Genomic DNA, 10,922 nt, shown 5'->3' with positions numbered 1-10,922 from the left:
AAAAAAAAAAAAAAAAAGAATTCCAAGCAGAACAAGAAATTTTAAAATTAAACTTTAGACTTTTAGCAAGCTAACAATGGAAAAGAAACCTCCTGAGGATAATTAAGGTAGCTACGGGAACCCTATGGCAAGCACAATAGTTAAAGGTAAAATAGTAGCAACTACTACTCAACATTATCCTACAGGGAAGCCTAGTCACTAAAGCAAGAAAATAAAATGAGGTAATAATATTGGAGTGAAAATTCCCTATACTATTGCCATTTGCAGACAATTTGACTGTTTACTTTGAAAAATCCAAGAAAATCAACTGAAAAACTATTAGAACTAAGAAAAGTTCAGTAAAACGGCCTGAATATAAGATAAATGTACAAAAAACAATTAAATAGCCTTCGTACTCACTACTATAGAAAATGAAGTGGGGAAAAAAGGATACAATTTCTTTTTTTTTTTTGAGACAGAGTTTCACTCTTGTTGCCCAGGCTGGAGTGCAGTGGTCCAATCATAGCTCACTGCAGCCTCAAACTCCTCGGCTCAAGAGATCCTTCTGCCTCAGCCTCCTGAGTAGCTAGGACTACACGTGCATGCTACCATGCCCAGGTAATTTTTAAATTTTTTTGTAGGGATGGGGATGTTGCTATGTTGCCGAGGCTGTTCTTGAACTCCTGGCCTCAAGTGATCCTCCCGCCTTAGCCTCCTGAGTAGCTGGGAATACAGGCATGAGCCACTGTGCCCGGCTACCAGTTTTTGATAAAGCTAACATACAACATAGCAATCTTCTACGTGTTTACCTGAGTGAAATAAAAGTTTATGTTCATCCAAAAAGCCATATGTGAATATTTATATTGGCTTTATTCATAATCATCAACAGTTGGTGAGTGGATAAACAAACTTTGGGACACTGATCAGCAACAATAAGGAATGAAGCATTGATCCATGCAACACGGATAAACCTCAAATGCATTATGCTAGCTGAAAGAAGGCAGGCTCAGAAGCCTACAGAGTACATAAGTTTTTTTACAGGACATTCTGGAAAGAACAAAATTATGGGGACACCAAACAAATCAGTGGTTGCCAGGGGCTGAGAGTTGGGGGAGGCTGACGACAAAGAGTCGACAGGGAATTCCTTGGAGTGGTAGAATTCTTCTACATCCTGATATGATGCTGGTTACATGACTATATACATTTGTCAAAACTTCTAGAACTGTACACTGAAAAGAGTGAATTTTACTATAATAAGTTACACTTCAATTTGAAAAGCATGGAGTAGACTGAAGAACTCAATAATTCGATTTGTAAAATGGGACAGTGTTTACCACAATTTATTTGATTGTGGGAATTTATTTTACGATAGCTTTCCCCAAACGTTAGCCCATTTCTTAAGTTCCATCACCCACTACCTCACACCATGATCCCAAAATAAGTTCCATGCTGATTAAATACCTACACAGTTTTGAAACCATACACATTTTAAAAGAACTTTCTTCTTCCTATCTTGTGGTCAGGGAAACCCTTCTCAGTGAAGCATAAAAACTAGCTCCCAGGTTTTGACTAAAGTCAGAGTCCCTCTTTTCTATCTTTTGAGCTGTGAACATTACAGAAACACCTCCCTCTCCCTCCTTTTGTTAATTTAATAGCGCTCTTCCCAGTTTGTATTGTGTGTTTGAAAGTGACTTGGAACTCTCAGGCAGAAAACTGGAAAAATGTGTTTTTCAGTTTCATCTGAGCCATCCAAGCACCAAGAACATATGTCGTGATGTCCTCCTCTGAGTTCCCACAATGATCACATCAGCCATGGAAAATCAGCTTCTTTGCTGGCTCTTCCTTGCACCTGAGCAAACTCACTTTGCCATTTCTGGAAGGCTGTTCACGGTACCAAAAACACAGCAGCTTTCCTTTCCCTGCCAAACCCGCCAATGAAATGCCACTTCTCTGACTTTTTCTCCCTCTGCTAAACAAAATCACATCCATAGTTAGAGTACAATCTTTTTCTTTTCTGTATTTCCAACATTTCTTTTTTTCTAGAAAAGTACACACACCTGGAATCGGTGGTTTTTTGGCAAGATTTCTTCACAGACAAAATACTGATGCTGGCCCTGCCTTTCTTCAGTGTTTTTCAGTAGCTAAATCTGCTCTATCCCCCTTTTAATGAAAGTCACCTTGCAGGGATGTGGGAGTGATAAAAACAGAAGGGAATCCGATCCAGGCTGGCATCACGCTGAGGCCCTGTAAAACAATACTCCTGAACAGCTACAAAATTTGGCCACTTTCTGTTTTCCAGCTTTGCATTTGAGCTGTGAAAGCTGCCAAACCAAGCAATGTCCAGCTCATCTTAGATCTTAACTAAGCAAAATGTTATGAGACGCTAAATAGAGACTCCCCAGTCCTTTGGAAATAACACACAAACTTGTCGATAAACTTGGAAAATTATTGCAATATCAAACTTAATTGCATTGTCTATCAATAATTAAGCTCCTAATAAATTGTTAACTATTAATATTAATAAAGCAATAAATTTTGTCACACCATCCATGCCTGGGTATGCTCTTAGACTTATCTCTTCAGATAGCCAAAGAGGAGTTGAGAAAGACTGGAGAAACTGCAATATCTAGCTAGTCTTCCCTTAATAAACCTCTATTCTTCATCACCCACCATCTCGAACCCTAATCAAAAAATGGGTTCTCTTTCCACCTATGGTGACTATTAGGATCAGCTACATAATTTGTGGGACCCAGTGCAAAATGAAAAGGAGAGGCCCCTTGTTCAAAAATTAAGAATTTCGGCATTAAACCAAGTGCAGGATACATGTCCATGATGCCAGCCCTGCTATCAGATCGTGTATTTGGCTAGAAAGTTGGTAAGAAAAGTAAAACATTTCGCTATTAAATAAGTAGTGAAGGAAATAAAAACATTTTACCCCAAAATATATTTCTTTGACATATTTTGAAACGGTTTAGAGAGCCAGCCAGCAGAGCTAATGCAAAGCTGTCCTTGGTGCGGGAGATGTGCATTTGTAGAGAATCTGCATGGATGTAGCCAGGCTTTATTGAGGTCCTCTCTTGTCCAGATCTAGGAGAAATTAACTGAGAATCTGACACCTTTAAAGGTCTGAAAGAAACATTTACTGTCTATTCCCTCTGAGGGTTGTCACCTGGGAGGTTTCACTGACATCTCCAGACCACTTTTGCTGGCCAGGCCTCCCCTTCTCCCCCTCTCAAAACCTCTTTTACCACCATAACCTGTTTGGGGCCATGCGTTGAGCCCCCTTTCTTTCTGTAACCTCGAGATAATCTACAAGCTTCTGTACCCCATTGTGGGGCTGGGAGTAATCACGCTATCTTTCTCTCCCCGTGGACACATCAATACATTTGCATGCCTTTTCTCCAACCAATCTGCCTTTGTCTGTTAATTTTTATCTTTTTTTTTTTTTTTTTTCCTTTTTGTGGAGAACGGGGTCTTGCTATATTACCCAGGCAGGTCTCGAACTCCTGGGCTCAAGCTATCCTCCCGCCTCTGCCTCCCAGCTCTGCTAATTTTTAAAGCGAATCTTCAGGGGGTGAAGGGAAAGTTTACCTTGGCCTCTAGAGTAGCAAGTGTTTTTGTGTGCGTTTGGGGGCAGAGGTGGCAAAGAAGTATTAAAGCTATATATATTGTAAAATCTTAGGACCTCGTCTCCCGATCTCCCACTTTTCCTAAGGTTTTCAGCCTGTTGGACAAAAAGTACTTCCGTAGGGCCTGCCGGATAAAGTGTGGTCCATGGAACAGCATCAGCAGCCTCTGGGAGCTTCTTAGAAATGCAGACGCTTGGCCCCCACCCCAGACCTGAGGGATCAGAATCTCATTTTAACGGGATCCCTGGGGATTCTCGTGCACAGTACGGACTGTCACTGTCGAAGCAGCCACGGAAAACCTGTCCCCTGCTTCGTCTGGCTCTCGGGAGGTCAGCTCTCTTCTTCCCCCTCACTTTTTATCCGGTTCCGGAGCCTCGAAACTCGAGTCCCTGCCGAAATGCGCTCACTCCGAGACCACGAGCCCCCTCCTTCCCCAGCGTGCTCACCCCCTGGCTCCCGGCCGCCGCTCCGTCCCTCGGCGCCCGAGGCCACCTGTTCCGGGCCGCGCCGAGTGGTGCCGCCCCAAGCCGTCCGGGGCCCGGGCGCGTTCGCGCTCCGCCAGCACCGCCGCAGCCCGGCCAGGCGCGGGGAGGCGGGCTCCCGGGAGTTGGCGTCTAGCACACTGCCCGCGCGAGTCAGGCTCGTGGCTCGGTTTCCCGCGGGCTGGGGAGAGTCCGGCTCTGTCCGAAGGTTTTGGAGACGCGCGTCTCCCCTTGGAGCCCCCTTTCCTACGGCGCGCGGGTTCCTCCCGTCGGGGAACCAGCCCCGGGGTTGGGAGCTATACCTCCGCCTTTCAGGACGGTCCTGGGCCCGGGTTAGGAACCGCAGCCGGGCGGAAGGCGCGTTCGTCCCGCCGGCCCGCTGGCCCGCAGCCCTCCGGGGTTAGACGCTGCGCCCGAGCCTCCAGCGCCCGTGGTCGGCTGGGCGAGTCTGGGTCTCAGGAGCCCAAGGGGTCATACCCGTCCCGACGCCGAGCGCTTACCTGCCGCTCGCGTCCTCGGGGCTGGCTGCTGGCGCCGTGCGGCCCGCCTTTTCCCCTCTCCCGGGCTGCGGCCCTCCTCCCCCCGCCCGCGGCCTGGGCGCCGCCCCCGCCGCTCCCGGCCCGCTCGGCCGCCAGCTATCCAGCTGCCCAGCGCGGCGTGGCGAGTCCGGCGCTGGGCGGCTGCGAGGCTGGGCGCGGAGGTGGGGAGCGGGCGGGGCGCGGAGGGAGGAGGGGGAGCGGGCAGCGCGGCCGGCCGAAGACTGGCTGGGAGCTCCGGGCCGGGGCCGGGGCCGGGGAAAAGAGGGGGCGGCGAGCCGAGCCGCCCACCCCACCGCAGCCGGGGGCCCCGCGGCGCTCCTGGGCTCCAGGCACTGCGGGACCCTCGGATGCCTGGCGTCCAGCCCAGCGCGCTCCTCCTTGGGGACCCCAACCTCCAGACTCAGCGGCTCACTTTAAGGCTCGCCCCGGTACCCGTATGCCCGTTTCAGTGTCACACGCTGTGATGGGTGGGAGCCCCGAGGGCGCCCTTCTGCCAGGATATTCCTGAATCCGGAGATCATATGTCAGACCACTTGAGGGGGATTTGGAGAAAGCAGTAAATGAGAAATGTCCCAGTAAAGGATTCAGCTCGATGGTTTCCTGGCGAAGGTCTGGAAATAACACCGGGTTCCCGGAAACCGTGATCTCTGGCGCTCTGCCTGCTAGGGGTCGAGGTGAAGGGGGTATATAAAGTGAGTTGTCCCTGGTCCCCTCTACCTTTCTGTCTCAGCATCTCTCCTTCTGCATGGTCATAGAATAAAAACTAGATCTGGATGGGACTTACAGCTCCCCTAAGGAATTTGTCAGAGTACCCTATTTTACAGATGGGAAAATGGAGGTTCAGTTCTACAATACGAATTAGCTGTAGAGACCAGGGAAAAAATAAGCGCTCTGAATTCCCTCTCCGGCTCATTTTACTGCCCCTCTCCCCTGCCGCCTTTATAGTCGAATAACACCTGTATTTGCAAAATGCTTTATCGTTTTAAAAGCATCGTTCTCTTTTGTTAAACCTGCAGGAGAATATACCATTTTTTCTTTACAACTAGAACAAAATTCCGGATTCTGAATTGCATTCACAGTCCTGGAGATGCGATGGTTATCAAGTGCAGATCTTCAGGGCACATCCTGGCTGACTCAGCTATTTTAGACACATGATGGGCGAGATGTATATTCTGCTTTGCAGGAGGGGTTGAATTTGTTTTGCAAACACCAATTTATTAACACTCACAATATTCTAACGGAATAAATGAATGGACAGTGTTTTCAGGAAGACTTCTAACTGGTTGGATTAAGGGAGAGTAGAGTCAGGAAGCTTATCCAGGTTACATACATGAATTAAGTTTTGATTAAGGGGGAAATGGTGTATTTAATAAACACACTCAGTATTACTCCAACCGGTTAAATTTGTTCCGTTTGAATGAACTTAACACGTATTTTTAACTTACATATAATTTTTTCATATTAACTTCTTTATTTTTATTTTACATAGACCACATAGCTAAAGAATTTTCATACGCCGCTAGTGGGAGTGTAAATTTCTACAGGCATTTTAGAAAACTCTTTGGCAGAATCTATTAAAGCTGAGAGTACAACTGCCCTCTGACCAGCAATTCCCCTTCTGGATGTACATACAACCTCAATCAGTGTGTATGTTTACCAAAGGATAGGAACTAGAATATCATACCAGTATATTTACAATAGCCCAGATTGGAAACGACCCAGATGCCCACCAACAGAATGAATCGCAGACATTGTAGTGGTATAGTCACAAAGCAGAATCCCAGACAGCAATGAGACTGCATGAACCACTGCTATGCTTAATATAGATGAACCTCTGAAACAATGTTGAGTGAAGAAGTCAGGCACCAAAACACAGACACTATGTGATTCTGTTTCTGTAAAGGATAAAACAGACAAAACTAACCTATGCTGTTAGAAGTTAGGATAGCGGTCACTGGAGAGTAAGAAGGGCTTACGGGTAACATCTGGCTTCTTGATCTGGGTACAGTTTAAACGGATCTATGGGCACTTTTTTGTGTATGTATGTCTCATGTCAATAACAAGTTAAAATATGTCTATCTCATATTAACAGTTGCTTGAATTTCTAAAGTTAAGAGTGATACCAGAGTAAGTATGCTTTTCCTTTAAAGAAACTTGCTGTTTAAAAAAGGACTTTAAGGCTCTTTGGGAGGCTGGGGTGGGGGGATTGCTTGAGCCCAGGAGTTCAAGACCAGCCTGAGCAACATAGTGAGACTCCATCTCTATTAAAGAAAAAAAAAAAAAAAAAAGTAGCCAGGCATGGCGGTGCATGTTGATTATTATTAATAAAGGCAATAAATATTCACATACAGCTTTTTGTGTGAATATAAACTTTTATTTCACTTAGGTAAATACCTAGAAGTAAGAGTGCTATGTTGTGTGGTAAGTTTAGCTTTATCAAAACCTGGTAGCCAGACACAGTGGCTTGCCCCTGTAATCCCAGCTACTGAGGAGGCTGAGGTGGGAGGATGGCTTGAGCCCAGCAGTTGGAGGCTACCATGAGCTATGATCATGCCCCTGTACTCCAGCCTGGGTGACAGAGTGAGATCCTGTCTCTAAAAAAAAAAAAAAAGAAAGAAAGAAAAAGAAAAGAAAAAAAGAAATATGGCTAAAAATCATAAATAAGACAGTTCTTAAAAATTCATATTTTGCTGTACTTTCAGCCAAAGTTTCATTCTTCTTGACACACACTCTCAGATTTACATAACTTTGACATCAGTACCTATGGAAGAGAAAAGAGGTTGGGATTAAGGAGGGAACCCCAGCCCTCCAGCCACAGGCTTTTCTGCCCTAATCGCATGCCTTCTACATGGGTACTATCTGGAGATATGAAGGAAGGCTATGGCTGCTCAGGATTTGCAGGTAAATATTTATCCAAAGCCTGTGGGCTGATGTCCCAGCAACTGAAGAGTGGGTGGCTTTGACTGTAGTCCCACAGGGTCTTTGAGCCAGTGATGGAGCTTGATCAGCAGGCGTCAACCAGGCAGCAAACATGGCAGAGACAGAATAGAGAAGGCAAAAGTTCTTGTCACCTTGCCCACTTCCCACTGGTAGGTCCCTTAATGTAGGCTCTTGGCAAAGGGAGGTGGCAGAGGAGGACAGCTCACCAGTGCTCAGGGCACGGCTCTCCTTAGAATTTCAAATGAATTGACCTGTGGCCAAATCGTCTACAAATTGAGCACATGATGGTCTAAAACAGATTCATTCTTTCCCAAGGGAAACAGAGCACGAAGAGAACATGGGACGCAGGTGCAAATCAAGACAGTGGGCTGGGCTGGGCACGGTGGCTCATGTCTGTAATCCCAGCACTTTGGGAGGCTGAGGCAAGAGGATTGCTTGGGTCCAGGAGTCTCGACCAGCCTGGCCAACATGGTGCCACCCTCTGCCCCCCACCGGGTGACAGAGTGGGACCCCCTCTCAAAAAAAAAAAAAAAAAAGACAGTGGGATGAGGGTTTAGGATAACAGTAACAATCGACTAATACTGCTAGATCTTTACATACTTTATACTTGATTTCACAAAATCCTCGTGGCAACCCACAGAGGACCGTACAGCTGAGGAAACCAAGGCACAGATAGGTTATGTGCTTTTCCTGAGGTCCACAGCTAGTAAGTGGCAGAGCCAGGACTGGAATAAGTCAGAGCATGACTCTCAAGCCCCTGCTCCCTTAACACCTGGGTGTGAAAGGTGGAATGGTGTCATAGCGAAAGCATCAGGTAGACAATCAGGAAATGAGGGGCTTGGTGTTTACCAGTGTTGCCACTGACTAATGGGTATTGTCACTTAGACAGTCTGGGTCTCAGTTTCCCCACGTGTAAAATACATAGGAGGTGGCAAGGTCAATTGAAACTTCAATGATAATACCAAGGTTTGGTTTGGGAGACTTTAGGCCCCCCATAATCCCCATCAGCACTCCCATAGCCCAAATAAAAGACATGTAATAAAAATAGTGTACTATGTAAACCAAACAAGAAAAGTCCCCTCGCCAACATGGTCCTCACTTCCCACACACCTGTAATCAGATTACCATGTCTGAATCTCTTCTTTACGGAAAGAAATCCTAGAGCCACACTGCTCAGCAGTCTCTTCTGGCTTAAGTCACTCATTCATTCATTCATTCATTCATTCAACACATGTATTTTATGCATATGGTATCAGTGAGGGTAGCCTAGGTTATTCTGCAGTAAGAAACAACCCTCAAAATCTCAGTGATTAGTGTAAACAAAGGTGTTTTGTTTGTTTGTTTTTGTTTTGTTTTGTTTGAGATGGAGTCTCACTCTGTCACCCAGGGTGGAGTGCAGTGATGTACTCTGCAACCTCTGCCTCTGGGTTCAACAATTCTCCTGCCTCAGCCTCACGAGTAGCTGGGCTTACAGGTGTGCACCACCACACCTGGCTAATTTTTGTATCTTTAGTAGAGACCGGGTTTCACCCTGTTGGCCAGGCTGGTCTCAAACTCCTGACCTCAAGTGATCTGCCTACCTCGACCTCCCAAAGTGCAGGGATTACAGGCATGAGCCACCACGCCTGGCCACAAAGATTAATTTTTTTACTCACACTACATGTGCATCGTAGGTTAGAAGGGAGTGTCTACCTATTGCAGTCAATCAGGGATCCAAGATGACTGAGTAGCCACCTTCTCAAACATTGCTGCTTGCTGAGCTAGAGGGAAAAGAGAGCTCTGGACCACAAGTATTTAAATGCTCTAGCCTAGAAGTGGTGTACAACGCTTGCACCGAACTCATCAGCTGGAACTGTGCACATAGTTGCATCCAGACATAGAGGGCCAGGAAATGCAGCCCTACAAGGGCCTGCGAAGTGAAGAGTTGGACATACTTGGTGAACAGCACCGATGACTACCACATCTACTACGTGGCAGACCCAGGGCAGATGAAGATGGGCAAGATACAGTCCCAGCCCTGTAGGCCCCCCTCACAATCAAACCGGAGAAGTCTCTGGTGATGCAATTCCACCCCCTTGGTGTAGGCTTTGGTGGATCTAGGTGAGAAACCAATCACTGCCAACTTGAGTGAAGTCATAACATTTTTTTTTCTGGAACATTGTGTTAGTTGCAATGGTGGTGAACCTATTGCACAACGGATGAGATAAATAAATCACACACTCTCTCGCGGGAGGCAAAAAGGCCCTCTCTTGGGAAAACACTGAATGAAGACAGTTGAACATGTTGTCATTCTCTTCAATGAAAGTTACAAATGGCAGTTTAATGAAAAATGAAACCAGACCTTGGCCTCAACCAAGATGAGGGTGGTGGGACCAGCCCTTTTGGAGAATGTGTTCCAACTTGGGAAGAGCTGGTGGCCCTGTGCCAACACAAATAACCCGAAAATCCAGAGGAAACTAAAGGCAGCACAGTCAATCTGCACGCTGGGATTAGTTTGTGAAACTCACCACCACCCTGCCTGGCAGTGAGCGAGCCCAGGGTTTGGGGGTTGGAGTAGGGAGTTGAGGGAGGAGGGCAAGCACATGCGGCTCTTTAGTAGTGTGAGGACACAACTCTCAGGGCCAGGTCACATCCAGCTCAGTCCAAATTTGAACAACAATGGCCCTTTTTGTTTCTTGGAGGAATCCATGAACTCCTGGCCGTGCCATTTTAAACCAAATCTCTTGCTTTTCCTGTCTCTGAAACCACAGGGCACATTTCAGGAGAAAATTCTGGACAGACACATCCCTATAGCACCCTAGTTTGCCTTCTCTATCCATTTTCCCCTTGAGGAAGATACTTTGAGACTATGCAAATATCCTGTTTCTCCTCCAACCTTCTCCCACTAATTTTAGCATCCATCGGTAGATCATGCATGCAACAATTATTCCTGTGGTGTTTAAAGGTGATTTTCTATTTCCCTCATTCATTCTATGTGAATTCATTGGAGTTCTTCTATGGGGAAGAATTCTCCCCCATTTATTTATTCAATTACTTATTTATGTCAATATGAATTCATGAATAAGGAGTTTAGTCTTTGGGTTAGAATCCAATGTTGTTATTATTGACTTTATTATCAGTGTCCCAGCTTCAGTCATTGCAAACTCTTTCAGGCTGGCTCCCATGTCTCCATTCTTTCGTGAGCACTTTCTTACTTTCTGGCACCATAATGTGCTCCGGGCTCATTTGTAATTACCCTATTGACTTTTTCATTTCATCTAAGAATATGCCTCATCTTAAGTCCCCTTCCTTTTTTTTTCTTCTTTTAGCCTTCTTCCTTCCTTCCTCCCCCCCCCCCCCCCCCCCCCCCCCCC

General features: G+C 46.2%; 1 protein-coding gene across 1 annotated transcript in view; it reads right to left on the bottom strand.

The window, feature by feature from the left end:
* Positions 1–4,780, bottom strand: part of ADGRG2 (adhesion G protein-coupled receptor G2) — a 142,525-nt gene extending 137,745 nt beyond the window's left edge. Inside the window, exon 1 of the mRNA XM_026451895.1 lies at positions 4,591–4,780. The gene's annotated coding sequence lies outside the window, so the exon portion shown is untranslated. The remainder of the gene's footprint in view (positions 1–4,590) is intronic.
* Between the last annotated feature and the right edge of the window lie 6,142 nt (positions 4,781–10,922).

This window comes from Piliocolobus tephrosceles, chromosome Y (genome assembly GCF_002776525.5).
Source record: "Piliocolobus tephrosceles isolate RC106 chromosome Y, ASM277652v3, whole genome shotgun sequence".
NCBI lineage: Eukaryota > Metazoa > Chordata > Mammalia > Primates > Cercopithecidae > Piliocolobus > Piliocolobus tephrosceles.
This window is presented reverse-complemented; position numbering and strand designations above follow the sequence as displayed.